Source organism: Jaculus jaculus, chromosome Y, assembly GCF_020740685.1.
Source record: "Jaculus jaculus isolate mJacJac1 chromosome Y, mJacJac1.mat.Y.cur, whole genome shotgun sequence".
Lineage (NCBI taxonomy): Eukaryota > Metazoa > Chordata > Mammalia > Rodentia > Dipodidae > Jaculus > Jaculus jaculus.
Genome location: NC_059126.1, coordinates 10,429,086 through 10,453,642, shown reverse-complemented (window position 1 = coordinate 10,453,642; position 24,557 = coordinate 10,429,086). Strand labels below are relative to the sequence as shown.

The window sequence follows — 24,557 nt, the reverse complement described above, 5'->3', positions numbered from 1 at the left end:
CTCAGCCCAGAAACAGCCATAAGATTCCTATAAAATTCCTACCTCTGCCCTCTGATCCTTGGTATCATCCCTGAGTCCAAGAAGCTTCATTGAAACATACATTAAGGATCATGGCCTTTCCATCCCACCCTTGGTTCTATGCTTAGTGTTACACACAGACACCTGCCACCACACTGATATAATTTCACAATAATGCCATGTCCCTAGCCTCCACGATCATCCCATTGCTCTTAGAACCCACCTAACAACCAATTTCTCTAACACTCTGGTGTCCATGTGATCCTAGAGTGACGTACTAACCTCTCATCCACCTGATTACTGTGTTATCATCCTCTAGTACTAACTGAATTCTTAGCATCCTCTCTAATGTCAACCATCCAAGTTGTAGCTCTGTCTCCCCACCACAGCACCACCTACTGACATTGATGCCAGTTCTATGGTCAACTTATAACCAGCCCCTCAACTGCCATAACTGACCCCAGAGCTTGTTTTCCCCTGTAATATAAAACAGCTGATGGATGTACCAGAGTTTGCCTGTATTCCCTGGACCATTTCATAGTGATACCGGATATGCATATCAATATGACACTTCTTTTCTAACAAAAGCATCAATTCCCAAATCTCCATCAGCTTGGAATCTTGCATTCAGAACACCAAATTTCATGAGGGACACCTGAATGAAACCACCATAATCCACCCCTGGCTCCCATAAACTAATAACCAAGCATGATACAAAATGCAATGCATTCATCCAACTTTAAAAAGGAAGTGACATGATGGAGAGTGGGGTTGTGAAGGGGAAAGTGAGTCACGATGGAATTATCATGGCGTATTGTCTAATGTTATGGAAGTTGTCAATAATAAAAAATAAGAAAAGGTCCTGCCACATGGTGAAGGCAAGGAAAAACGTAATTAAAGATAGCAACCTATTTTGTCCAGTAACATAGGTGTTATTACATTGCAAGGCAATGGACAAAGTAGAGCAAAATCAACTAACAAGTGCCATAAAGATTGAAGTCTCCTAAACCCACATCTGTCTTGGGTTCTATCCTTCAAGTAAAGTGTAATTAATTGTAACAATGCCATAGCCCACCCCACCCCCTTTTTTAATAAAAACAACAATAAAACTTGGGAAGACTGATCTTTCTAAGAATAAACAGTTAAAGAAACAGCACCATATTTTACAAAGGTAAGGTAACTCATAAAAACTGTAACATAAAAATGTATTCTTAAGAACAAAAATGTAACAAGAGGAAGCCTGACGTGGTGGTGAATGCCTTTAATCCCAGCACTCTGGAGGCAGAGGTAGGAGAATCACTGAATTCTAGGCCACCCTGAGACTACATAGTTAATTCCAGGTCAGCCTGGACCAGAGTGAGACTCTAACTCAAAAACCAGTGTTAAGTATAACTGTGCCCACCTAAAACATTCATAGTCAATAAAACTTATCATACTAGATAGACTGCTTTTTTATATATGTATCTGAATCCTTAGTACTAATGTCCTCCTTTGTTGAAAGTCAAATAGTGCAATGGTGCTTGGTGATGCACAACTAAGACCCCTGACTCACAGAGTACTGGGTAAAAGCCGATGCATTGGGGCTACACTCAAGAGGTCAGGATCTCTGACTGCAGCACCTAAATTTTAGAGTGTCAGATTTTATTGGAAATAACCAGATGATGTTCACAGTAACAACAGGTTGGGAGTTAAACCACATAGTTGCATACTGTTAAACAAGGGGGCCTATTACAAGAAGTCACAAAGTTATGTAGGTCACATAGGGGGACTGAGACAAGAAACATTCTATGTAATCACAAATGTATTTAGAAATAGAGATACAGGAATGTCATGTTACATTGCACAGAGGGGTCATCCCATTCCTTGGGTAAGAGTAAACACCTGCATTTTGCAATAAGGCCTTTGCTAATGATTCCTGGAACAACTCCTCCTCCTCCTCTTCCTTCCACTTCTTTTTTTCTACAAAGTACCAGGTTTTATTTTATTTTATTCTTCTGTCAATCAGTAACAGACAACAGTGAGAGAGGAGCTACAGAAAAGATGCTCACTCCAACATAGCCCAAGGAAAAGGGCACTGGAGGTAGGAGGACCCAGCCAGCTGTGACCCTGTATTTGGCTGCAGAGGGGAGTCAAAAGCCACTGAGCACAGAGAGTGAGTGTGTTTCTTCCACCTACCATGCACTAAACCACCAGGCCTCTTCCTGCAATTGAGGCTCAGATAACAGGCCACATCACACCCCACCCTCCTGGTCCCTTTCCCTTCCCCAGGGTTACAAGGGTCATCATCCCAGGAAAGTTGAGCTCCAACTCTCTAAGCCAATTTAGATCTCTCAGTAGTGAATCTAATAGGTAGTGACAAAACACTCTCAATGCAGCCAGTACAATTGAGACATGAATTTCTAACTTCTGTGGTGTGAATTGGCCCACACTGTTTCCTGTTCTTCAGCAATCACTGATAGATGGGAGAAAGGATACCTAGCAACTCCTCCACTGGACCCCAAAACAGAAGGCACAAAGAGGGTTAGAGTCTGCTACTACTCTCAACTATTTCAGCTCAGTCAGGAGAAGGCAACCTGGAACAGGGCAAAAAAGCAGTCAAGGACAGACTCAACCATATGGAAAAGCACTTAGCAGCCCAGCCGACAAGAACCTGGAGAGCTGGAAAGATGGATTAGCGGTTAAGCGCTTGCCTGTGAAGCCTAAGGACCCAGGTTCGAGGCTCGGTTCCCCAGGTCCCACGTTAGCCAGATGCACAAGGGGGCGAATGCGTCTGGAGTTCGTTTGCAGAGGCTGGAAGCCCCGGCGCGCCCATTCTCTCTCTCTCTCCCTCTATCTGTCTTTCTCTCTATGTCTGTCACTCTCAAATAAATAAATTTTAAAAAATGAACAACAAAGAACCTGGAAATATCACATGACATCCTAAAACATATATCTTTATTTACTTTTGTAGAACCAAGTAAGAACCACCTATTATAAGCACATGTACACAAATACCCCACCATCACCATGCATTATATTTTGGGATCTACTAGAAAACCATTTCAGCCAAAACTATTTCTTACATAAGCAGCTTCAGAAATGGCCACTGTCATATATAGGGGAGTGGGACAAAGTGTTTTAAAAGGGGGTTTAAAGAAAATGGAATAAAATTGAAAAAAAAAACGGGAAGATGGAGGAAGCCTGTTTGAAGCTGAAACAGTAAAAAATTAAAATTAATAAAAAATCGTATCTCCAGATCTTCTCTAATGGTCAAGAAACACACTCACACACACAGCACACAATATTAAACACAAACTTAGCAGGTGTAGTGGAAATGCTTTCAATTAAAATATTCTCTATCTCCACACACCCGCCTAGGCACCAGAAACTGCATGAAGGAATGAATCTACTAAAAAATAGATTTACAAATATTCTACAGAGCACCTTTGGTGTCCACTTTCTACACACTCACATCTCCCCCCATCCCGCGTCCACCCCTCCAAAAAAAACCCTGATTTCCAAGTAACTTGAAAGAGCCTTGAATGGCCCAAGGTATATCACAGAGACACCCATAAATGAACACCTCACAAGGTCCAGAGGGTTCTAGTTCCTTTCCCAATTCTTGACAGATGGACAGGGTGTGTAAGGAGGGAATAAAGCAGTCTTGGGCAGGCTTCTAACTTGTACCTCATCCTCTTCAGCTTAAGGATGGTCCTAGATGAGGCATGTTCAATTCAAGCTCTGAACTGGTCCTACCTTCTTATTTGGAAAGTTTGAAAATTATGACCCAACCCCAGGATTGCCTTCAGAAATGCAAAGTTCCACCCCATTTTTCTTCCAAGGCAACTGGGGTCCAAAGAATCAAATAGTAAGGCAGCACAGTACAAGATATACCTTCTGACCCTGAAAAGTTGATTAGAGATGGAGACACTGACAGGTAGGTCATTATTACTAATGTCCACTGCTCAAAATCCTTTGGCTTTCCTCCCTGCTTAAGGCCAAGCAGTGTCCGTGGGAAGATTCATGCGCTGAACTCATTGGTGGGGGCTTCTTTGTAGATGGGCTTCTTGTCCAGTTTGTAGCTGCCTTATCCTTCTTCTTCATGAGGTAAAAAAAAAAAAACAGGATCAGAATGACAGCAAAGACGATGCCCACCATGGCATGTACAATCAGAGCTGCTAGGACCTCTGATCTCTGGAAGATGTTGCTCTCCTTGGTGGTGCTAGACATAGATACTTTGTTGGGCCCCTGCTCATCCCTGTTGAGGGGTAGGATTCTCTTGGGATGACTTCAATCTCTTCCAGTATCTTGGGTATTGTAGGGATCCGGATCCCAGCCTTTGCCCACTCAAGAATGTGGCTAGTTATCAGCACCATTTCTCCCCTAGATCAGTATTAACTTTATTGTATAAAGTCTTTATTTTGTAATTCTTAAAACATATAGTGAGATTGGATGAGTGCACTTGCTTTCTGTGGCAATAAAGATTTTCTGTGCCTCCCAAGAGGAAAAAAAAAATATCATTAATAAAATTAACCCATGTTGGGCAGGAGAGATGGCTTAGAGTTAAAGGTGTTTGCTTGCAAAGCCAAAGGACCCAGCTTCAATTACTCAGGCCCCACATAAGCCAGATGCACAATGTGTCACATGCTTTTAGAATTCCTTTTCAGTGTCTAGAGGCCCTGGCTTGCCCATCTCTCCATCTGCCTCTCTGTGTGTCTCTCTCTCTCAAATAAATAAAAAAATACAATTAATCCATGTTATTGAACACTGATTAACTTACTAATAAAATATTACTGTTAATAACCAATTATCATGCTATTATTATTGAACAATGCAAATTATTTTATTGCCAACTAGCTGCAAAAGGAAAGTTTATACCTGGGAGGGCCAGCTGAAGGTTACCTGGAAGGGCATCCTGATCATGTTACACACTCCTGCAACCCATGTAAATATGGAAGCACTGTGTACTCTTTCAAAGCCTTGAGCGAACATGGTATGCCTCCACGAATGGACGAGGACCCTGTATCTCACACAGATTCAGGGCGCTAGGGATTCCCTAGGGGAACTTGCTCAGACAGATAAAGAGGTGTAGGACAGCCAGGCCCTAGAATGGAGGGGAGCAGGTGCTGTGTGAACTCCAATCAGAAAGGAGTCTCACTTACTTCCTGCGGCAATAAAGGTTTTCTGTGACTCCGGGGGCGGGGGGGGGTGGGGGGGGGACTGATAAAATTAACCAATGTTGGACAGGAGAGATGGATTAGTGGTACAGGTGTGTGCCTCCAAAGCCAAAGGACCCCGATTCAATTCCACAGAACCCACATGAGCCAGACTTACAAGGTGGCGCATACGTTTGGAGTTCGTTTTCAGTGTCAGGAGGCCCTGGCGAGCTGGGACTCCATGACTGAGGACAGAGACGGTTGGAGAGGGATGGGAACGGCCAGCTCTCACGGGGACCTTACAGGGCTGGACCCCAGTGAATTCAGCACGGAATGGATGATGGTCTAGCACCAAGCCAACTTCACGGAGCAGACGGCCCAGCCACGCCCACGCCCACCCAACTCAGCACGCCCAGCCATGCTAGATCCGCCCACATCAAGCTGGAGCCACTTCCGCCCAGCCACCGGACGCCAGTCACCAACATCCGGCCCCCAGGTCCTTACCCAGATGTGGCAAACCACTGCCTCGCCTACCATGGCCGCTCGCCCGCCAAGGAAGGTCGCGCTGAGCGTGGGTGGCCGCTTCTCGGGGGCTTGCTTTATGGTCACTCCTCTGCCGCGGAGCCCCGCCCCTCTCTGTAGAGTCTCTTCGCCTTTCGCGCGCGCTTGTGACGTCGCCCGTTCGCGCGGAGCCCCGTGCGCGCGCTTGTGACGTCACCCGTGCGCGCGCTTGTGACGTCACCCGTGCGCGCGGAGCCCCGCCCCTCTCTATTGAATCACTTGGGCCAAACATGGTAATGGGGCCTCCTCAGCCTCTTTCCGTGCGTGACAGCGCTGCTTCCTCTCTAGCCCTGCTGCTTTCCTCCACAGCTGCTGTCTTCCATGCCTCCAGGCGTGTGTAAGGGCTGTGCGCGACCTCCACCACCCCCAGCCCTGATGGGTCGTGTGCAGCACTCTCCTCCCTGTGGGGCCTTGGGCTCCGTGACCAATAAGGATGTAATGAAAACATGGGCAGGTACAGCCTGGATGAAAACAGATACTGGTTGTCCAGCCTCCCGCAATGTGAGAGATATACCTTATTTATGAGCGGTCTATGACTGTCACAGTAGGTGACTTAACTAACACAAGTGAGTGGTCGGGCTTACAGTACTGAGGCATCAAATGCTGGAAGCAAGACTAGATGCACCAATGCAGAGTCTAGGTGACGATATTGGCAGAGTAATCATTTCTCAGTTTCAACTGGATCAGCATGTCAATTCAGCAATATGAACATTTTATTTGTGTGCAAGTTGGAAGACCATCCCAATAATGGGAGACTTCACTTCATAGCATGACCTGTTCTTGTGGTACTCACCTATGAGTATGATGATCTCACCAAATGAAAGTCTCATTGGAGGACCCACATGCTTCATATTTTCACTCTTAAAATGTTAAAATTGCTTGCTTCTTTCTCTGTTCTATCCTGAGTTGCAATTCCACATTTCTGGTTAAAAATAAAATAAAACTCAGCTCCATTCCTTCTCTCAGGATTTCTGCTCAAGGGTTTCTCATGAGTGTTCACTGCCACCATGGAATTTTCTGGAAATTAAAATGAGACATAAGGAAAGAAAAATACTAAAAGAGGGAGGATTTCTGTATTCCTTTCCCATGCATTATTTGCCATTCTGTGTCTGCGTTAATTAATACAAGATTTTTTTCCTTGAGTGCTCATGGCTGCACTACAATGCCCACTTCTGGGAGTGATGGATGAAAGAAAGGGAAATTAATTTAGGCTGATAAAAATCCTGGCTGGGTATAGTGACACACGTCTTTAATCTCAGCACTCAGGAAGATGTAGGAGGATTGTAGTAAGTTCAAGGCCAGGCAGAAACTACATAGTGAAATCCAGATCACCTATGGCTAGAGGCCCTACCTCCGAGAGATGGCTTAGCACTTGCCTGTGAAGCCTTAGGATCCTCGTTCAAGGTTGGATGCACAATGTGGTGCGTCAGTCTGGAGATTGTTTCCATTGGCTGGGATGTGCCCATTCTCTCTCTCAAATAAATGTACAAATAAAAACTTCTTGTCTTCTCCTCAAATATGCCTGTTGGCAGATATTTCTAGAATCCTAAAATTGTTGCTTTATGCCATTTATCCACATGTATACGTACAAGTCTATTCATATGTGTGTGTGTGTGTGTGTGTGTGTGTGTGTGTGTGTGTGTATTCATTAGCTGAATGCTTGATCACCAGTTGACAGATATTTGGGAATTGGAATCTTGTTGGACGTGTGTTGTTGGCTGTGGGCACATGGGTGTTAAAGCACACTCTCCCACTTCTGTTGTACAATTAATGTTGGCCAGGAGGTGGAGCCCAGCCCCTGCTCATGCCATGTTTTCACTTCCATCATGGAGTTTCCCCTTGAGCCTTTAAAACAAAATAAACCCTTTCCTCCCACAAAATATTCAGCTCCTTATATAGAACAGAATATCATATTCATTTACATTTGTCCTGCAGGGCCAAGTTTGATTCCCCAACATCCACATAGAGGTGCAAAGTGGCCCTTACATGTGTGATCCTAAGAAACCTTTGATAACAGGAAGTGAACACAGGAAAATCCAGAAGCTCAGGGGCCAGCTAGGTTTCAACTAAAGAATTAACAAACAAAAAAACAATAAGGAGACCTTGTCTCAAGCAGGGATAAGGGAGACGACAAAGAACCCAAGATTGTCCTCAGACCTCCACATGTGCATTGTGCTCTCCCACACTTCATACATATCTACACATAATTATAAAAACAAATCAAATTCTCCTTGTGTGGTAGTTTGAATGGATGTCTGTCCTCTAATATATTCAGGAGCTTATTGAATTGTGTAATTTAGATCTTCATCCTCCTGGCTGGAAGAAGTGTCACCATGGGACAATATTAGGGTCCAGCCCTAAAGGAGTCTGAATTACGAACTCAGATATGCAGAGTGCCTGACATCTGCCTGTGTTCCTGAAATGTGCTTGCTTATGGTGTACTGGTGGCTTTTGGCTTTTCTTTCTTTCTCTTCTTGGTCCTGTTAAGTGAAGGTCATTATAGAACTTCCACTGGATCTGTAGGCCTCATATAAATTTCCTTTCTCTCATTACTGAGCTTGCTTTGGAAGTTTATCCCAGCAACCCGAGGCCGATAAGGTAAAGTTATTGTTAGCTTTTGGACCATTTATAAAAGGAGGCTGGTCTTGGTTCATAGAGTACAGTTTGCACACTTTTGGCTTACAGGAAAAGGAAGAATGAAGAGTGAGAGGAGGGGAAGAAAAGGAGAACAAGGAGAGTAAGGGGAAGAGGAGACATGGTTCTTTATTTAAAGGGAGAGGAAAAGGAAGGAAAGAGAAAAAGAGGAGGATGTGAAAACAGACAAGGGAGGGGAGGAAGAGCAGGAGGGGAGAGAGTCATTTTGTGAGAAGGAGAAAGGAAGGTAATGAACTAGGAAGAGGAGAAGTAAAAGGAGAAATTACAAAGAGGAGGAAGAAAATAAAGGAAGAGGAGGAGAAGAAAGGAGGAGGAGGAGGAGAAAGGAAGAGGAGGAAGAAAAAGAAGAAAAGGATAATAAATGTAAAGTAGGAGGAGAAAGAAGAGAAGGTAGAGTAGAAAGGAAGAACAGGAGGAGAAAATAAGAGGAGGAGGAGAAAGGAAGGGGAGAAGAAAGAAGAGAAGGAATAAGAGAAAGGAAGAGGAGGGGAAGAGTGAGGAAAAAGGAAAAAGAGGGGGAGGAGAGAATGGGGAGAGTTAGGGTTTTCTGCGTGCAGTTTGACAATGCATGCCAGGTTGTACTCTCTTCCATAGACTTCATGTAGTTACAGCAGGTACATGAAGCAAGACAATCATCCCATGACATGGCCCATTGGCACTGACTGTCAGACTGTCAGGAGGGAAAGCTAAAAGAAGCGGGAATTGCTCTCTTTCAGCTTGACACGGTGAGAGATCTGTTTAACGACTGCCCCTGTGCTTGACATAGGACAAAGGTGTCATTTTGTGAGCAGAGACTGTGAACTGAAGTTCCCAGAAAGTGCTGAATCGGCCTCACAGAAGTCTGAATGGATTGACAGATCTCCTGTAGAAGTGGAATGTTGCAGGATCACAGCCAGATTACCTTGAGCTTCCTGTAGCCTCTCAAAAGCTACTTATTGCCTAAATCTGTGTCTGACTTAACAGGCTTATCACTGGATTAGGTTTCATCCTTTTTGGAACATAAGAACAGACTCCCAAGCTTCCACCAATCCAAGGACCCAGAATGTCATCAGATAGTATCTGACACTTATGGTGAATTCCCCATTTTGCTATAACTTGCATACTGATGCTTCAGCCAGTTTATTTCGAAAGTGCTTTAGTTTACGACCATCTTTTTGCTGTTGCTATAAAAACTTCATGAAACTACTAGCATAGCAGAACATATAGTTTGAGGTCACCAAAATCTGTGTTTCCAGGCCATGGGCACTCGTATTTGGCTTCAGAATAAACTACCTCTTATTTCTCTTTGAAGTGACAGCTGTGTCTTCTACATTAACAACATGCAGATATCGTTGGTAAAAAAGTGCTCTGCTCTCTGGAGCTGCCTGAGCTTCTCCGTGGTATGAAGTGGACCTGACCAGTCACAGGGCTCTTCACACTCACAAGGTGAGGCCACAAAAGATCAGTACACAAGGGGAGCCAGTAGGGTTTACACAAGGGGTGAGTGAGCCTGTTACTGTGATCTTGCTTTGCACCCAACCTGAGCTCCCTGGCCAATCTCATTTCCATCAGAGAATTCAGAGGAGACACGCTGTTTAGTTTAGAAGACAGTTTATTGTAGAGTTGAGGAGAGTACACATTTAATGTGAGAGAGTGCTCAGTTTCCAACGGAACCACTGGACTTCAGTGCATTCTAACAAGGGGTGAGTGTGGTCAATATCAAGGAGGACCATTGCCAATTCCAGAGCACTGTGTGTTCTCAGGGGGTGAGAGCTGCCAACATTTTAGACAAGCTCGATGCTGGGTGTAAAACCTCTAGGACAGATGGCATTTTCTGAGGGTATTTTCTTGTTCAGTTGATTTACAGACCCATTTTGCATTTACAGAAGGGGTCCAAAGTATGCCTTCCCTCCCTCCCTTGCTCCCTCTGTTCCTTTACTTCTTCCTTTCTTCAATCGTGTGATGGTTTGAATGTAAATGCATATCCTCCAGACACTAAGGTATTTTTCTCAACATTCATTTGCCAATAAGAGAGGGGGATATAGGCTAAGTGTGGGAGATGTTGGTGGAGATACACAAAACTAAAAATGGCATTCGTCAGTACTATAGAAAGCTACTTCTTCCTTAAACACTTAAAGATATTAATCTGAGAGAGAGAGAAAGAGAATGGGATGCCTGAACCTCTAGCCACTGCAAACAATCTCTAGATATATATGCCACTTTTTTCATCTGACTTTACATGGGTACTGGGAAATTAAACCCATGTTATTAGGCTTCGCAGGCAAGCAGCTTAAATGCTGATTCTTCTCTGTAGTCCCCAGACTCATGTCGTTTTGATTAAGCTTCCTACTTGATCATTAGCAGGCAGAACCCTGCTGGAGAAGGAGTGTCACTGGGGGCTGATCACTGTTTAGTCCTGCTAGGTACATAGAGATCCAGTTTGGGCTGTGACTGATCATGCTTGCTGTTGTTGGTTTCTCTCTGCTGTGGATGTATGCTAAAGTGGGCCAGTTTCTTCCAGCACAAAATGTTCCCCAGAATCTGTTAGACTTAAATAAACCCTTTACCTCCATAAGCTGCTTCTGGTCAGATGTTTGCCTCAGCAGGGACAGTAACTGCGAAAATTCATGTTTTCCTTCCTTGCTTCATTCTTTCCCTTCTTCCCTCCTCCTCTCTCCTCTTCCATGTCTTCCTTCCTCCTCACTCTTCCTTCTATGCCTCCATTGTGCCTTTTCCTTACATACTCTATCCCTTTCTTTGATTCTTCCTCCCATCCCATGTCTTAAAGAAGTGAAGTGATGATAAAGCATAGATAAGAGTGTAAATTGATATGTGAACATTAGTGGCAAGAGGCTAATGGAAAATTTTACATAAAGTACACCACGAACAACAGTGTTCACCTGAATTTTATTTGCTTAACATAATATATATTTAAGACAAAGTTTCATGCCTCTGAAGTATGGGTACTTCACAAAGTTTATTTTAAAAATTTGATGAATTTCCATGAAACCCAGTGCAAATCTACATTAAATTGAAGCATAAGAATAAATCACTCAATTTTGCACTTAGTGTATCATGTGCAAAAACATCTAAAATATATTCTTTACTCAGATTATAATAAAGGACTGTGTGTTATGAATTTCACTATTTTGAGTGGGAAATAAGTTTTATATACCAATGAATGTTAGGCTTTATCATTTTTAGGACCAAACACACACACACACACACACACACACACACACACACACACACACACACACTCACAGGCCAAATTTTGTCCTCTGTTAAATTATTATGGTGAAATGCTAATCCCTAATATTTTAAGATGTGACTAGTTATGGAAGTGACTCCATATTTTAAAAGGTAGTTGAGTTAAAATTGCAGTCATTAGGGTATATAAGGAATCTAAAACTACTAGTACTTTTTGGAGAACAGGAACTTTGGGAGCAGGTATGTACAGAGTGAGAATATCATTGAATTATGGGTGCACCATCTCCAGCTAAGGAGAGTGCCCTCAGAGGAAGTCTCTGGGGTTGCCAGAGCACAGTGCCATCGGAAAGCAAATTTCTGCTATGTAACCCATCCAAGCAGTAGTAGTTTAGTACATGAGCTCTAGCAAACTAGTGCACAGCCAGATTTGTGTGCGCCTAGATGAACTAGGGAATGCATAACCCGCTGGTTCTCCCCAAAGATTTCCTAGTGTGTGCTTGGCTTATTGAGTTCTACATGCCTTCACTTGACATCTGATAACTTGGACTCATGTAGAACTCAAAGAGAGCATGCGTACCTCAGGTGTGACAACAACAGGCACAGGTAGTGGCCTCTGTCATTTTCAAGCACTTTGAAAAACCTGCCCATGCTCTTTCTGGGGGAAGAGTGCCATGTGGGCAAGTTAGACCATTTATGGTATCATTCCTTGCATGATGTGCTTAGAGTTGTCATGAAGAAAGACAGCTGAAATGGCTTAAATAAATACTTATGGCCATTCACCCAAACTAACGAAGTTAGCTCTTCCTTCCCCTCTTGGATTCACAATTATAGCAAGTGGTAGCGTATGCAAAAACATCCCCTCAGTGGTACGAGACGCATAGCTGGAGCTGGGAAACAAGTCAGAACCATACCCAAACATAAGCCCACTCTCCAATATCAAGCTACCATCAATTATGGGGTACAAGAGGGCCTACACCTATCAAAATCTCTACCAAAAATGTAAGTGTTATCTCAATTTTCTGGGTGCTAACTTAATCTCCGTTGGAGAATCTGCTTCTCTTTTCCAGATAGATGCAGATCCTAAGGAAAGAGCTGCCCCAACATACCTCAAAAGGGCCCTGAATGAAACTAAGGACAATTGGCAAACAAGCAAGGGTGCTGTTTTCCTGATGAACCAGATACCAGCACAAAGGGGAAGGAGACCAACACAGAGAAAATCAACTCCTACCAAATCAGAGAGCCAGAGCCTCAGAGGCCCCCAACACCTCAGCACTGAAGCAGACCAAAAATGAACCCAATATGGCTCAGGGAAATTTGCGGAAGAGGGGGCGGAAAGAATGTCAGAGTCACATGTTGAGTCATGATATGGAGAGACATTTATCGTACCAATAACTGTGGGCTAACTCCACAATGCACGACCCATTTACATCAACAAGGAGGGTCCAATGGGAGGGGGTAGATAATGGATGAGCCTAAACAATGGTACCAAACTGCCTTTATTTGCTGAAAAGAAAACTAATAAATTAAATTTTTCAAAAAGCTCGATTACAAGGAGATTTTATCCCTCCCATTTGCTGAGGAATTGACTTGTGATATTTTAGTTCTAAATTGAAGTTATGTCCCCAATTAAGCCCCTAACAATATATTTATACCAGGAGTAGTTAAACCTTTTTTATAACTATGTGAAGATGGTACTATTCAAATATATGGTATGTTTTAGATACAGAAAAAAAGTGGGGAAAAGAATCTTTATGCCATACTAGGTGTCAAAGTAAGAAACAATTCCCCTGCATTTGTTTGCTTTCAATATACCATCTTAATGTGAGGAAATCTTTCAGTGACTTCTGACTTTGATTAGGGCCTAAGGCAGTATAAGAAATGTCATCCTTAAACAGAAACTTAAACGTATGGAGACAAGTAGGAGGAAGTATCTCACTGTGGACATGCCCTTGAAGAGGACCATCTTTCTCTCTCTCCCTTTGCTTTCTGGTCAACATGAGTTGAGAACCTGTGCTCACCACACAGTCTCCACCATGATTTTGCCACATATTCAAGGCTATGAGTCCAAGAAAATATGGAAGAGAAACTTTGCATATTTTTATTTATTTATTTGAAATCAGAGAAAGATAGAAAAGAGAGACAGAGAATGTGTGCCCCAGGGCCTGCAGCTGCTGTAAACAAACTCCAGATGCCCCTTTTTGTATCTGACTTTATGTGGGTACATGGGAATTGAACTCAAGTCTTTATGCTTTGCAGGCAAGCACCTTACTCACTGAGTCATCTCTCCAGCTTGACTATAACCTTTGAAAGTATAACTGAAAAATAATCTTTCTCCTTATAAGTCAATTTCTCCAGGTATTTCTTCACAGCAGTTCTGACTAACACAGTTGAGGAAAATGGGCCTAGTTGGCATCACACCTATGTATCTATGCTAACTTGCTGTTGAGGAAACACATTTAACAACTGTGCACCTCCAAAGAGTATCTCACCATTACATATTTTTGTACTGAGAATGAAGTTGGGGTAAATTACCTCTTTATAACCCCTTAGTTTCTACTGAAAGCCTGAATGTCCACCTCCTGAAACACTTTCAGTAACTGTGCTCCTCCAGAGTATCTGACCATTACATTTTACATACTGAGACCTGAAGTTAGGATTAGTCAAGTAACTGTAATCTCTTAGTCTCTGCTGAATGCCTGAATGTCAAACCTGCAAAGTCACAAGACTCCTTTCTTCATCCCATCACTTGTGGTTCATGGGGACTAATGATCTTGTTTTCCAGTTAAGAACCAGAACTCAAGCCCTTGAACGGGATTGGGGTGTTCCATGTTCTCTCTGACCTTCTGATTGGTGATACTACACAAATCTTGCCATTGTCACCTGCCATCAGGTGACACAGTCAAAGAGGACTCTATTCAGAGCCTCAGCTGTATTACTTGGACTTTTACACACCAAAACTGGGAGCTAAATGCATCTCTGTTCTTTGTAAAGTAAATTGACCTCAGATGTATTTTCATTGTAACAACTAAGGACAACCCTTGTAGGGGAATTGCGCTTTGGCCAACCCTTCCACACCTCCCTTTTTCCTCTTCCTTATCGCCCATCTCTTCCCTCCCTTCCTCTTTTCTTCACTCATTCTTCCATCATCTCTTCTACCTTCCTTATTATTTTTTTTAATTTAATTTATTAGTTTTCTTTTCAGTAAATACAGGCAGTTTGGTACCATTATTTAGGCTCATCTGTGATCTACCCCCTCCCATTAAACCCACCTTGTTAATGAAAATGGGTCATGCATTGTGGCGTTAGCCCCCAGTTATTGGTATGATAAATGTCTCTGCAAATAATGACCCAACATGTGACTCTGACATTCTTTCTGCCCCCTCTTCCGCAAAATTTCCCTGAGCCATGTTGGGTTCATTTTGGGTCTGCTTCAGTGCTGAGGTGTTGGGGGCCTCTGAAGCTCTGGCTCTCTGATTTGGTAGGCCTTATTATTAACAAATTATCACTTTCACAAATGTACATGCATCAATACTAAATGCATTCATAAACTCCAGGATGATTTGGGAAAAAAATTCTGATACTGTAAAATGAGCAGGTGAAAATTTGTAGCTCCAGGGCTAGGGAGAGATGGCTCAAGTTACGTATTCTTCTTGTGCAAGCATGAAGTCCAAATGGGGCCCAAGCCTGCCAGGGTTTGCATGATCTGTCCAGATCCCATGTCAAACAGCTCGGCATTGTCAAACGGAACTGTTCCTAGTCCCACGGCTACCAAAGAACCTACATTATTCAGAGCCTTCCTCCATGCTCTCAAAGAAATAAAAGGAGACTTTGACTTAAAATAAAATTACAGAGAACAGAAATGGAGTGGACACAGATATTTGGTGAGCATGTGGGGTGACACAAAGTCACATACATGTACATAAACTATACTACACTGTACTCACTATCCCCTCTCTCTTACAGACACACACACACACCCCAACAGAATTATAGCTTTCCATTAACAAAGACATCATGTGGCACAAGGGACTTTGTGCACGTGAGAATTTAAAATAATGCAGAGAAGTACATCAAGGGCGTGCAGTGTCTTCTGCAGTGAAAAGTCAGAATCAGTCATCTGTTTTTGAACTCTACAAATCTACAGCCAATCACTGAAATCACAGGAGCTGTAAATGATGTGTAATCATGTGATGTGCAGAAAGCCAGCCGTGCATGGTGGTATACACCTTAAATCCCAGTACTTGGGAGGATTGCATTGAGTTCCAGGCCACACTAAGACTACAGAGTGAATTCCAGGTCAGCTGATGTGTAGAAGAATGAAAGATGATGGATTGGAGTTGGGACCACATACCTGTGAACTGGTTTAAGGCAGTAATTTTGGCCCCCATTCCATCACAGTGGGAATTCCCTGATGATGGAAGCTTGGATCAGCTGTTCACAGTGAAGAAGCCAAGACAACGCATGCTGCTAGCAAGTGTACCAGGTTGGCTAAGCTTTCCTAGATAGTTGGGTCATATTTACAGAACTTTGAAAAGTTGGAGGAAGTCTGGTAACCCAGGAAGAATACCAGGAAATTTTGATGGAGCATTTGTTCCTTTTTCTTTAAAATTTAGAACTTTAATATATGAACATATTGCATATTGGTCATGTTCCCATTCAGTTATATTCAATATTCCCTATCTCCCACACACACATTCCCCATTCCACTTAGGTCCCATCCTGTTGGACTATCAGTGTTCACTGGAGGGTCTTGAATGCATAAGTCATTGCTCACAGTATACGTTTTCCAGCTATACTTCTCAATGTGCTGAAACCACAGCCCATGGTGTCTTCGGCAATATGGATTTACCATTTAGTTCTAGAGACTAATCAAGTGCTTTGAAGTGGATTAAAATGTTTTGTGGGGACTCATGGCCCTTCTTGATCAAAAGCTCACTGTAGGGGCTAGCCATGTTTTGGTATTAGGACTTACTAGCTATGGCCTATGGTTTTATGGTAAAGCTTTCTCCACCCCTACACAGTACTGCTCTCCAGTCTCTCTCCCTCCCTCCCTCTCTCTCTCTCTCTCTCTCTCTCCCTGTCTTTGTCTCTCTCTCTCTCTCTCCCTCTCAGATTTATATCTTTTAGCTGATTAACAAAGAAATAGCTTTCCATAGTACTTATTCATGCCATCTTTAGTTTGTGTACTTCCACTCTCCTCTTCCCCCTTAACCTATCTCCCCCATGTTTTTTGTTCCTCATCTTACATCTCACTTCTGTCCCATCCTCTAATCCATCCCCATTTTTCCTCTCCCCAGGTGTCACTCAAGCTTGCTAACTATTACTATTCATGCCCATTACAACTTATAAACAAATCAAACATCTTCCATGTTAGGATTTTCATGAGAGAGGACATGTAACATTTGTTCTTTCTGATGTTGAGTACCCCACTTAGTACATTTTTCCCCAAGGGACCATTTATTCTCAACATCTTCCTCATTCTCCAAAATTTATAGCCGCCAACCATTTTCAATGCCTAGAACCTGCTGTCCTTCCAGAATACCCATGTTGCTATTTAAATCCAAAAGTGACCATATGACAAGATACCTCTTTGAGCATTATGGCCCTTTAAAAGAGCTCACTTGAAATAACTGGCTCTTCTTTTATTCTACCTGAGAACATATTGACAAACTGTACTCTTGGAATCAAACCGCAGTGCTCTCATGTTCTGTAAGGACCGTTATCTTAGATTTTACCAACCTCCATACCTAAGGGAGGCAGATTTCTATAGTTTATAAATCATCCAATAGTGGGGATTTTACCAATGTAGGCGAGTTTATCCAGCCACTTCACAGGTGTTTGCCACAGACACCCGCCAACCATCTCTTCTCAATAGGGAAGGACTGACTAAGCTATTATGAATGTATGTTCCATGATCTTACTTTTGGATCCTGGAAGACTAGACTGGAAAAGTTTTAACATAGACCAGTATCCAACAGGGAGAGATAGAATGAAGCTATCTCACCACTCCATGACTTAATCATCTGAAGTATCATGCAGAAGTTCATGTCCTGTGTCCACAAATCTGGAACAGTTTATAAGCTCCAATGGAGATTTATGAAAACATGGAACACTAATTTTGTGGTATTTGTGGTAGCCAATTATTAGATGCCAGTTTGTTGTGACAAGTTACTGATAGTATTTATTTCTGTTGGTCTAAACACACCCCTCACTGTGATGAAGGTAGAGCTATTTGAGTTGATCATGGTTACCCCTGCCGCATAGTAAGGAAACCTTTCAGGGTGAGCATTCCTTGGTGACTCGCGCCACCTCGTGATAAGAATTGTGATTGTACCGGTACTTTCATGAATGGAACAAAACATCAAGGCAAATATCTGAAGCCAGAAAAATCAAGACTCAGAAGTGAAACATTGCCCAGATATCACATGGAAACCATGCAGCAGTCCCACTCCAGAGGGTTAACGACACATGGTTGAAAAGCCTTCCAGCCTGGACTCAACCTCCCAGTGTCCACGTAAATTCAGATGCATAAATTGGCATGCATCTGGAGTTCCTTTGCAGTGGTATCTGCCCTGGTGTGCCTATACTCACTCTCTGTCTGCCTCTTGCTGTTTGCCAAAATAAATAAATAATAAGTAGAATATTTTATTGTGCTTATTTATTTTTCGACAGAGAAATGATGGGGGAGGTAGAAAAAGAGAGAGGATATGGGCACACCACTGCAAACGAACTCCAGATGCTTGCACTCCCTTGGGCATCTGGCTAACGTGAGTCCTGGGGAATCAAACCAGGGTCCTTTGTGTTTTCAGGTAAATGCCTTAGCTGCTAAGCCATCCTTCCAGCCCATAAATATATATTATTTATTATTTATTTTATTTTCACAATTTTTATTAACATTTTCCATATTATATAAATATATCCCATGGTAATACCCTACCTACCCCCACACTTTCCCCTTTGAAATTCCATTCTCTATAATATTACCTCCCCAACTCAATCATTGTACTCATCTTCTCATCTTTTCCTTCCTTTCTGCCTGTTCATCTTCCTCCTTCTCTAAGAATTATAGAACTATAATCAATTACTTTCTCCAGAGTTCACCCCACTAACTACTTCTATAGAATGTGATCATAGTCTCATTGAAATGTTAGTAGACTTGGAGTGAAGAGATAGCATAGTGGTTAATGTGAAGCCAAAAGTTTCTGGTGGGATTCCTCAGTATCCACAAAAAGCCAGATGCACGAGGTGGTGTGTAATTCTCGAGATCATTTTCAGTATCTGGAGGCCCTGACATGCTCTTTTTCTAGCTGTCTTCCTCTTATTCTTGCTCTTTCAACATAAATAAATAAAATATTTTTTTAAAATGTTAGAGAACTTGAGGCCTTTAAAGAGCTTTTATGTATCATTTATTTATTTATTTATTTTTGAGATGAGGTTTTCACCCTAACCCAGGCTGACCTGGAACTCACTATGCAGTCAGGTCTTGGAGATCCACTTGCCTCTGCCTATCAAGTGCTGGGATTAAAAGCAAGCACCTCCCCACCCAGTTTCATTTATATATTTTTTTTTATTTTTTATACCTTTGTATATATGTGGAGACTACATGCATGTGTGTATGTATGTTCACATATATGTGGGTGGACACGTGTGTCTTAGTACACATGCAGCGGTCATAGGATGTCCTTGGGTTTCTTTATTGATTTATCCCCAACTCATATAAGTATAGCTTGAACCCAGAGCTGATATATTTTATTTAACCAGGCTTTTCCTGTCTCTGTCTCTCAGGCACTGGAATTACAGGTAGATCACCATGCCTGGCACTTATAGTGGTGCTAGGGATCTGATTGCCAGTTCTTACCCTTGCAAAAGAAAAGCTTAATCCACTGAGCCATCTGCACTGACCATATTTAAGACCTTAGAGAGAGAGAAAAACTATTTTGAGTGATCTTTTGGATATTTATTAGTTTTTTTTCTACTCCCTCCATTTCAGAATTTATCTATATGAAAAAGAGCTGAATTTATAGTGGACAAACAATTTAATAGCATGAAGTGGGTATTTTATCCACCATATGTAAAATATAGGCATTTAAGTAGCTACAAACAAATGGAATGTTGCTTTATAGCAGGACAGAACATGAAGAGTTTTTCACACAGGTTAACTATGTATTGTATTTTCCCCTTTTTAAAGGTAAGAGTGACCCTTGGTGTTCAGTTATTCAAAGTGGCTCAGTAGTTTCTCAAAGTATTGGGAAGATTTGTTTTGGCACATTGTATATCACTCATGTTAGTGTGACAAACAGAATGGGATTTCAACATGATGCTGCAAAGGCAGCTGTTGGTGTGTCCATTCCCTTCTCCATTAACAAAATCCTAATGGGATAGAGGGAGTTCTTGTCTCTGCAATGAAGAGTGAGTTTTCCCACAACAGGCAATGTTCCACAAGACAAACACTCACCTGTGCTTATCTTCAGAAGTATGTCTGTTGGCTCCTAAACAGACTGTTTAAAAAGCACTAATTAGTTTTTGTAATGTTGCTAGCAGCTGATCTGGTTCACTTACCAATGCTGTTCACCCTCAAGTGTTAGAGTTCTACTTTTCATACTGTTAACTACACTCAAACAATAAAACTGTGCCTCAGATTTCTATATTTCATGATTATGTATCAGAATTCTTCATTTCTATATAGACCCCTTGAAGGTGGTCTCTGGATTTAATCTTCCATTAAGTCTAATGGAAGCACCCCAGTTCTGCTGTTCTTGGAACACTGTGTTTTTTCTGGGGTCAGTTCAGTGGAAATGCCCTGAAAAATTTGTCTCCCTGTAGAACTGTATATCTTTTTATGGATTTAAATCTGCACCTAGTTCTTTAGAATCTGTCCCTTTGGAAAGACCAAGGTCAAAATAATATTGCCAGCTTGAATTCCACTTTGGACAACAACATTAAAGAGTACTTGTCATTTTCTGTGCCCTCTGTTGAGAGTCACATTGAATGAGCACAACCCTTACCTATCTTTGCTGGACAAATTCACTAAAGCTATTGCTCAACGAGTGTCCTTCCTCCACTTGCCAGTCATACTCTGTGAAGACTATTTATGAATAATAGCAATATCTACACACATGGTACAGAATATATTCAATTTATTTCTCAATGAAGGGACATCCATACATTGCTGGGAAGAGACTGTGAGAGCAAATCTTATTTTATTATTATTATTATTATTATTATTATTATTATTATTATTAGATATGGGCATATTTGTATGTAAACACATGTTAGTACCATCCTTTTCCCCCTCCATCTCTCCTTTTATGAAGAGACCTTCCTCATTGTAGATACAGGTCTATTCCATGGGTTTCATGGATCATGCATTATGGGGCAGTGGTCAATTATGGGGAAGAGGCAGTTGCTTTGTGCAAAATGTCCCAACTGTGCCTCTAACAATATTTCTGCCTGCTCTTCTGCAAATTTCAATGAGAAATTTAAGTCTACTTCAGTAATGGGCACTCAGGAGCATCTACATGTCTAGTTTAGTGGGTGTTGCGTGTCCTCAGTATCTTTCTACATCACCCTTGTGCTGATATCAGCCTGAGAGTGTAACCTTCTTGCTCATTACCCCAATTCCTTTGTAGTTTCAGCTGGGGCTGTGCTGGGGTGTTTATCCCCTCACATCCAGTTCCCATCTAAAAAGAGAAGCAGATTCTCCAATGGAGAGTGAAGTCAGTACCAATTAAATAGGATAGCCATTATTAATTTAGTGAGAATTATAAGCGTTTAGACACTTTTATAGTGTATGGTTAGTGGGAGCTTGACAATGGAAAGCAGAATCATCTGGATATGATTATGATTTGTTTCCCAGTTCCAGATATGGTTTCCTTTCCACTGAGCAGATCAGTTAGCCAATCCAAGAGCATTTGGTTACACACCATGGCTGTATGCCGCAATTGCACATGTGTGAGCATCCTCTCAGGTTGTTTGTGTCTGAGTCACTTAGACTTTGACTTGCTTGCACAGGTGTTGGCCACTTCCCCCTGCTAGCTCATGTAGTGCCTTCCATCACTAGATGGGCTAAGTATCTGAGGTCTGGCTCTCCTCTGGATTCCAATTAGGTCTCTCCATGGTTCATGCCAACATCAATGGGTGTCTTCAGCAGCAGGGTCTTACCATAAACCTCTGGTGGGTATCATATGCTCTGACAGAAGTCTTTCTTATTTGTTTTGGAAGACCTAGTAGGTCTTTCTGATCAACATCTCACTGTGAATGTAGATTACATCCTGTTACAGGAAATTACAGTACAGCACCAAGGCAAAAGAAAAGAAATAAAAGCAAAATCCAGAGAAAAAAGAAAAACAATAGAAATTTGAGGTTAGGATTTATTTCACTCTGTCCAGGACCCTTTGATTCAGGTGGTCCATCTAAGTTTTGCTTGAGAGTTCCAACCTTTAGTCTGATTCCCAACATATAGGATTCTATGGATCCAGTTCAATTTGGGTTCAGATTTTGTGTCCTTCCTAAACCCTTTCCATTCCCTTAAGCCATACCATCTCTGTTGTCCAAGCCTCAAGATGCTTTTCAGGTATGTCAGCAATTTGAGCTGATCCAGGTTAGGAACTTCAGATGGGTGAGAACATGTGGTGGTTGTCTCTGTGATTGTGTGTGCCAGTGGTGACTAAGAATTTTCTCAAGGAGGAGAATCCCTAAACTTACCCATAAGTTTCTGTGACATCTATTTCTTCAATCTGGCAATTCAGGGCTGGAGAAATGACTTAGTGGAAAAAGGTATTTGTTTATAAAGCCTAGAAATTTGGGTTTGATTCCCCAAGATGCATGTAATGGCAGGCACAAAAAGTGGTAAATTGATCTAGAGGTTGTTTGCAAGGCCAGGATACCTTCGTGTACCCATACACACACAGATACACACACACACACCCTTTCTATCTTACTGTTGTTCCTCTTTCTTCCTCTCTGCTTTTTTTCCCTCTCAATTAAGTGAAAGTTTTTTTTTTGTTTTTTAAGTACTTAACTGCTACAATTTATTCCGTTTGCTGGTAAAAGTTTACTAAGTCTACCTCTCAGTACAGGTAATTCATACATGGGACTAAGAGATATAACCCTCAATAGACACGTGGAGGAATCATCTGATAAGAAGTGTTCTGGATACTGATTAATGAAGCCTAACCCTAAATCATTTAGCTCTGGCTTGCAACTCCAAGTTCCAGAAATTGGTTGCAAGCCATGTTGAGCTGTTGATCAAAGAGAAGTACGTGGTACCCAAAGCAAGACAGACTAAGACAATACTTTTACCTGCTTGGCATAGTCTTTGGAAGCTATTTTTCAAGTAGGGCAATTTCTACTCTTTACTTAAATCTTTTTCTTCTTGAAGCTAATTGCTATACTTGCTGATGAACGTGTCCTAAAGCTTTCCTCATGGTTAACAATTCCTGACCTTTCTGCTAAAAGCCATGAATTCCAATTCTCAGTATGGGATATTCCTATACTTTCTGCTCATGGTCTGCTAAGTCTATTTATTAATGAGGTTCATCCCTACACTTGCTGGACAGAAACTTGAAAGACCATTTCTCATGAAGCCATTCCTACATTTACTCATCAGTTGCCAAAACAATTGCTGAAACAATTTTTCAGTGAGGAGAATTTCTACTTTTGCTGACAGAGTCTAGAACATTATTTCTCAAGTATGGAAATTCTCATGGTCAATGAAGGCAATCTTCACACATTCCCATGACGAAACTTATTTTCTGAGACTTTTAAGGCTGTTTCTAAATGATGCAGTTTCAGCACTTACTGAACCATGTCTACTAATGTTTCTTCTCCATGGGGGACTTTCCAGCATGTGAGGGGACAGTGGAGAATAAGGCTATGTCTGAATGAAGACAATCTTACCCTTGATAATCAGAGTCCACTAAAGCTATTTCTCAATAAGATAAATTCTTATTTTTGCTGGCCATAATGTGATAAGTCTGTATCTCGATGATGGTCACACATACACTTGTTTTTCTAATCCTACTATGGATATTCCTGAGGGCAGGCAATTCATACACTTGCTGGTCATTGAATATAAAGATTATTTATCTACTTTGTCCATTACTGCACTTGCCTTTAAAGTCAACTGACGTCATTTCTGGATTATGACAATGTCAAAATTTCTCATCACTCTATGAAATGAATTTCTCCTTCTGTGTACTTCTTGTTCTCATTAGTCAAGGATAACTAAGTTTATGTCTACATGATGGCCATTCTTATGCTACCTGCTTAAGGCCTATTAAGGCAATTTAAGAATTAAAACTTTTGTATGTTTGTTGTTCTTACTCTCCTTTGCACATTTTTTTTTAATTTAATTTATTAGTTTTCTTTTCAGTAAATACAGGCAGTTTGGTACCATTGTTTAGGCTCATATATGATCTAACCCCTCCCATTTGACCCTCCTTGTTGATGAAAATGGGTCGTGCATTGTGGAGTTACCCCCAGTTATTGGTATGGTACATGTCTCTGCAAATCATGACCCAATATGTGACTCTGACATTCTTTCCACAACCTCTTCTGCAAAATTTCCCTGAGCCAAGTTGGGTTCATTTTTGGTCTGCTTCAGTGCTGAGGGGGTCTCTGAGGCTCTGGCTCACTGATTTGGTAGGAGTTGATTTTTCTCTGCGTTGGTCTCCTTCTCTTTCGTGCTGGTATCCAGTTCACAGGAAAACATCACCCTTGCTTGTTTCACCAATTGTCCTTAGTTTCAGTTGGGCCCCTTTTGAGGAATGTTGGGACAGCTCTCTTCTTAGGATCTGCATCTATCTGAAAAAGAGAAGCAGATTCTCCAACGGAGAGTAAGTTAGCACCCGGAGAATTGAGATATCACTTACTTTTTTGATAGAGAGTATGATAGGTGTAGGCCCTCTTATACCCCATGATTGATGGTAGGTTGATATTGTAGAGTGGGCTTGTGTTTGGTTATGGTTCTTACTTGTTTCCCAGCTCCAGCTATGGGTC

The 24,557-nt window shown here is 41.8% G+C and overlaps 1 pseudogene; it reads right to left on the bottom strand.

Moving 5' to 3' along the window:
- Positions 1-4,018: 4,018 nt before the first annotated feature.
- On the bottom strand, positions 4,019-4,373 carry LOC123457035 (annotated as a pseudogene).
- Between the last annotated feature and the right edge of the window lie 20,184 nt (positions 4,374-24,557).